At 39.6% G+C, this 6703-nt stretch overlaps 1 non-coding gene across 1 annotated transcript; it reads right to left on the bottom strand.

Annotated features, from left to right (window-relative positions):
- Positions 1–3069: 3069 nt before the first annotated feature.
- On the bottom strand, positions 3070–3176 carry LOC128282253 (small nucleolar RNA R71). Its single transcript, XR_008272472.1, has one exon. It is a non-coding gene; the product is annotated as a small nucleolar RNA R71 (small nucleolar RNA).
- Between the last annotated feature and the right edge of the window lie 3527 nt (positions 3177–6703).

The following is a 6703-nucleotide window of genomic DNA, read 5'->3' as shown; positions in this document are numbered from 1 at the left end:
TATTTGGCCAAAGTTGTTATGGTGATAAAGCCATTGCATGCTAAGTGTGAAGCTTGATGATGATGCATGCAATGATGGATTGTCTACTCTTGAGTAAGATTTTGAGCTTTCTTTTGTTTTATCATGATTGAAGTTGAAAAGGAGCATGATTGTCATATTCGCCATGATGCATTCATGAGCATGGTTCATGCTTCTTGCATGTTAGTTAAAATTTGTGTTTTGGATGGCTATGGACACCTTGAAATTCGCCATGCTCATATATGTATATATATGTTTGCACATGATGTTTTGGTTATAAAGGAAGTGATGAATAAGTTTGTTTAAAGAAGAAGATGTTGAAGAATAATTGTGAAATTGTAAGCACATTATCTGCCTAGCACACATATGAGTGCTTGATGCTATATTGTAAGTTTTGAGCTACAATATGCAAAGCATTAACTAGTAAAATGCATGCTGTTTTTGTGTGGTATTAAGTGCATAATTGGCCTCAACATGGACAAGTATATTCGGCCTTGGGTAGCCTATTGAAGGCCTTAGCTTTTCCTTGATGCTCGAATAAATTGTATTGAATTGCTTGATGTAGTATAAAATATGCATGACCATTGTGTATTCAAGCTAAAGGGTGGCCATATGACCATTTAAATTCCTTGTCATATTCGCCATAAGCTAGCACAATGAGGTTTTGATAAATTGAATTTGTTTGAATTAGCTCAAGAGCTAAGAGGGCCACAATTGGACAAGGGGAAGGAAAAAGTAATCGAATAGCCGTAAAAGCCGTTCGACAACATCCGAGGTAAGTCCTCAAGAAGTGACCTTACTTGAATTATGTGGAATGAAATATGGATGTATTGATTATTGATTTATGTGTGTATGAGTATTGAATGATACCCGCTAAGTCCCGAAGGCGATTATGTTAGTGATTATAATTGTGTTTGAGCCTTAGTAACGAAAATAAATATGTATGTCCAATGATTATTGATGTATGTGTGCATGAGAAATTGAATGATATCCGGGCTAAGCCCCAAGACAATTATGCTGGAAATTATAACCGGGTTAAGACCAAGGCAATTGTGCTAGTGGCTACATCCGGCTAAGACCAAGGCATTCGTGCGAGTCATTCTATCCGGGCTAAGACCAAGGCATTTGTGCAAATCGTGATATCCGGGTTAAGTCCCGTGAGGCCTTGGTGCGGGTTACCATAACCGGCTATGTCCCGGCGATTGATCGAGTAGCGACATCCGGTTAAACTCAAGGTGCGTGATTTGAAAATTATAAGCTTGCTGGAAAATTTCAGCTAATGCACTTGTGAAATTTCCCAATGACAAGGTAAGTGCGGTGTGTGCTACGCTAGGAGTAAGAGCGTGTGAATATCCGCTCCTATGATGGAACGAGTTATCGGCCTTAATGAAGCCGTTATTTGTGTATGAACATAAGAGTTGGGATGGTGAAGTAAGTATGATTATGTGAATGTGCATTAATGAAATGATGCATTTAACTATGTGAATGTATTGCTGTAATTAGAGTTGATTATATTCCTTGAGACTTACTAAGCATAAAATGCATACTCATTGCTTTGGCTCTCGCTTTTCTAGATTTCGCTCAATAGCAATCGGATTTGGGATCGTTGAAGTCAAGTCATCCACACTATCAAGCCCCAGTTTGGTATAAATTCTTGGTTGAACTTGAAATGGCATGTATAGGACTACCCTTGTTGGTTTAAATATGTTATGATGTATATGTGTACGGCCATGCGAAAATGGCTCGTAATAGTGAAGTATCAACTTAAACTATTTGCGGTTTGTATATATATATATGGTGTCATGATGTGACTATGAATTGGAAATGGGAATGTTGGTCACATGATCAGCCATTGGCATGGTTAAAATGATCATATGTGGACCTATGTAAGGCAAGACTAGTTGGTTCATGGAGACTACAAAATAGGTAAGACCTACCTTAAAACAGATGCTGCCAGCTGCAGTAACGTGAATGTGAAAAATCACCAAAATTTGTAGGAATGGTATTAAATATTGAATCAGCTATGTAAATGAACATTGATGAGTCTATTTTCATATGGAAGAAACGAAATGGTCATAGGAGTTACATGTTAAGAGATATTAAAGCTATTGTGAGACAGGGCCAGAACGGTTTCTGGGTTCCCTGTCGCAACTTTAAAATTTACTATAAATTATCCAGAAAGAATTAGGAGACATACCTTATATGTACAGATTCCATTTTGAGTCTAGTTTCATTAGAAACAAACGGCACCAGCATTAAAGCCCTGTACAGAGAGATATTCAAGTTATACCGCGCGAAGGTCAGAGCAGTCGATCCCTGTAACATGGGTGACTTTAACTAATGAACTGTACCAATTGGCCCGACCAAAAATTCTATAAATAAATACATGGATGGATATATGAGTCTAAATTCAGGAAAAATTTACGAAACCAGTTTCCAAGTTTTGAAACTCGAGATATGATTTTTAAGGCGACAGTGATGCAGTTTTTCCAGCCTGACTGGAAATGTCCAATGGATGGGCAAAACAAGTGAACTTGGCTTGCTAACCCCTCGTGTCCGACACCGGCGATGGTCTCGGGTTCGGGGTGTTACAAAGACAGTACTCAACCCCCAACCAAAGAGATGGCTGAAAACCAAGACAATCAGCTACCCCCTGCAATTGCGGCTAATCAAAATCCTGCTCCACGTACTATGTATGATTATGCTAAACCTTCTTTAACAAGAACTGAATTGAGCATAGTTAGACCTGCTGTAGCTGCAAATACTTTTGAACTAAAACCTAACACTATTCAAATGATACAACAATTTGTTCAGTTTGATGATTTGCAAGATGAGGATCCCAACGCTTATTTAGCCAACTTCTTAGAACTATGCGATACATTTAAAATTAATGGTGTTTCTGATGATGCCATTCATCTTCGGTTATTCCCTTTTTTGTTGAGGAACAAAGCTAAAAAGTTGTTTAACTCATTACCACAAGGGTCAATCACTACTTGGGAATAAATGGCTGAAAAATTTCTATTAAAATATTTTTCGTCGGCTAAAATGACTAAATTACGTAATGATATCTCTTCTTTTGTGTAGATGGATTTAGAAACATTTTACGATGCATGGGAGAGATACATGGACTTATTGAGAAGGTGCCCTCACCATAGGTTACTGCTTTGGCTTCAGGTTCAAACGTTCCATAATGGACTGAATCCTTCCACTCGGCAAATGGTTGGCTCAGCTGCTGGTCAAACCATCAATAATAAAACACCTGAAGATGCTTATGAGTTCATAGAGGAGATGCCATTGAATAACTATTAGTGGCAAATCATGAGGACAAAGCCAACGAAAACAGCCGATGATTATAACGTCGATTCGGTCACCATGCTTTCTAATCAGGTAGAACTCTTGAATAAGAAAATTGATGGTTTTCTTAGTTCTTCACAAGTTCACCCAGTAATGCAGTGAAAAGCAAGTGGAGGTGGAACAAGCCATTCGAACTACCAACCTTAAGCCTACAACATCGATAACGAACAATTAAATTACATGGGTAATAATCCTCGACCTCAAAACAATCCATATAGTAACACTTACAATGCAGGTTGGAGGAGCCACCCCAATTTCTCGTGGGGTAGTCAAGGAAATCAAAGACCACAACCACCTCTAGGCTACCATCAATCACCCTACCAACAGGAAAAGAAACCGTACCTTGAAGAGATGCTCACAAAGTTTATCTCGGTGTCAGAAACTCGTTTCCAGAATAGCGAGACAGCACTTAAAAATCAATAGGCATCGATCCAAGGGCTCGAAACTCAGATAGGCCAGCTTTCCAAACTAATCTCTGAACGACCAAAAAGGAGCTTGCCAAGTAATACTGAACCTAACCTAAGGGAACAGCTCAATGCGATTAATGTTCAAGATGAAGAAGGATTCGTTGAGCCTGAGCCAGAACCGAGGCAAGAAACTGTGGTAAGCAAAGGTCAAGGTGAGGTAGATCACAATAAAAACAAATCGGTGAATGTATAATATAAACCTCGTCTGCCATACCCCAACGCGACAAGGAGAGACCGCTCAAATGAACAATTTGGTAAATTCCTTAAACTCTTAAAAAAATTACATATTAACTTACCGTTTATTGAAGCTCTATCACAGATGCCAAACGCAATGAAATTTTTAAAGGAGCTTTTAGTAAATAAGCAGAAGATGGACGAGGCATCGCATGTGGAGCTAAACGCAGTTTGCTCAGCTATTCTCCAGAATAAACTACCCAACAAACTTAAAGATCTAGGGAGTTTTACAATTCCTTGCTTAATTGGTAGTTTAGATGTTAATAATGCATTAGCTGATTTGGGGGCTAGTATTAACGTCATGCCTTACAAAATGTTCAAACAATTAGGTCACGGGAAACCCAAACAGACTAGGATGAGCATTCAATTAGCAGATAAAACTATAAGATTCCCTAGGGGTATTATTGAAGATGTGCTAGTCAAAATTGATAAATTTATATTTCCCGTTGACTTCATTGTTCTAGACATAGAGAAGGATAGCAACATTCCTTTAATTCTAAGAAGGCCTTTTTTAGCAACTGCTAAAACAATTATTGATGTTGGCACAGGTGAACTCACACTACGTATGGGAGACAAAACAATCACTCTTCAAGCTCACAATTCTAGCAACACATCGGAAATTAAAGGTGATCGTTTAACCCATTCTACTAAAAATGACAATATGGTACAACCTACTTTGCAGGAAATGAGTCTGAAGGAAGCACATGAGTCATTCTCAAGCAATAGTAGAGGACCCATTCATGAAGATCGAAGGCTACATATCGAGGAGCTAGATGAATGGTGGACGTATAAATCGAGAACACCTAACAAACCAAATCTACGACAGAACAAGCTCAATCCCTTTCCAAATCAACTTAAGGTTAGAGATAGAGTCTTATTAGATGCCACAGATCCCTACATTGTCGTTACCACATCGAATGAAGAAATCCCTCTTATGGTACTTAGCATTTTCCCATTCGGTACGGTCGACATGAGTCATCCCAAGTTCGGCACTTTTAAGGTAAACAACACCCGTTTAAAACCTTATCTTGATGAGTATAAACTCCTCAAACCACCATGATCATTCAATAGAGAGGTAAGTCGAGCTTAGACTATAAATAAGCACTTCTCGGGAGACAACCCGAGCACTAACAGTATTAACTTCTTTAAAATTTAGTCTTCAACATCTAACTTACTAACAGAGTGCTTGAATATAGGTTTTCCACAGGGACACAGCCAAGAGCACGGGCGTGCTTAGGGTCTGTGAAAATAGGACAACAATTTTTCCCAAACACGGGCTACGATAAAATGCCACGACCGTGCGACATAGCCGTGGTCGAACCTGCCAAAACAACATGGGGGTGAGACACTCCCGTGTGGAAGAACCGTGGGTGAACCTGTTAAAACAGTACGGGCATTCGACACCCCCGTGTCTAGCACCTGTGGTCAAACCTGTTAGATTGACATGGGCGTGGGTCTGAATACACGGGAGTGGGAGAAGCGAACAACGCCAGACATAGCCATGCGACATGGTCATGTGCACCCACACGCCCAAGGAACACGGGTGTGTACTAAATGTTAGATGCGCCTAAATTCAAAATTCGCGAAGCACACGGGCTAAAATTGGGGAACACGAGCGTGTTCCCTGGTCGTGTGCCCCAAATCTATAAATACCCTGCACTATTCATTGTCTTCCCCACTCAAAAACCCTAACCCTAGCCATTGCAATTCCACACGGCGACCTTGCTACGCCCGTGCGCCGCCTCCAACTCTATTTTTGATGCCCATTCTCCTCTTTCTAGCGTTTGTTCACTCTTTTCTCGTTTATTCTTACTAACTTCTAGGGCTATTTATCATAATAATATGAAATTTTTCATGTTCCTTTCTTATTTTTATCATACAAATGTTATATCTAGAATAGTTATTATCTTTTTCATGTTAAAATTCTTACTCATTATATGATTTCTCTACTTTATTTGATTAGTTAGAAGTAAATATTCATGATTAGAGCAATATATATACTCATGCCTCTAGTGTTAACATTTTTCATCCGCCACACATATTGCAATCCATGAAATTCGTTGCCATTTTTATGCCATACAATTGATTGCTTTGATTAACTTGTTAGTCTTAGTAGTTGCTGAAATTATGATTGTTATTTACAAATTATCTTCATTTTACTTTTATCATTCCATAAAATGAATTAATGGTTTTTGATAGCAGGTATCATCTTCACGAGGAAAGAAAACCGCGGTACCTGCTTCGAAGAAGAGAAGGGGAGGTCACCTTTCGCGAGTCCAACCATGAAAATTTGTCACCCTCTCCTGCAGTTCCCCCGAGGACCCCAAGAAAAGCTTTTCCAAATACTTTGGGCCCGACCTTTAATTGCGGGCTGTTGTATCGACTAGGCTGCCGTAGAACAAGTTTAGTTGGCTGTACGATTTGGGCCCTTCTAACCACCGACCCTTGGGAGCTGTTCTTTGGGATCATCAAACCAACATACCTTGAGCTCATAATAGAACTATGCTCAACGTTCCATCTTCAGACCGTAATGACGAATTACGATGATCCAGGCACGGTCCAGTTTTGCCTAGGCGGGTTAGTCTGCCAGCTAAGCATCCCAGAGTTTGGTGCTACACTGGGCTTATATA

This window comes from Gossypium arboreum, chromosome 1 (genome assembly GCF_025698485.1).
Source record: "Gossypium arboreum isolate Shixiya-1 chromosome 1, ASM2569848v2, whole genome shotgun sequence".
NCBI classification, from domain to species: domain Eukaryota; kingdom Viridiplantae; phylum Streptophyta; class Magnoliopsida; order Malvales; family Malvaceae; genus Gossypium; species Gossypium arboreum.
Note: the sequence above shows the minus strand (reverse complement) of the source record. Positions and strands in the feature narration are given on the sequence as shown.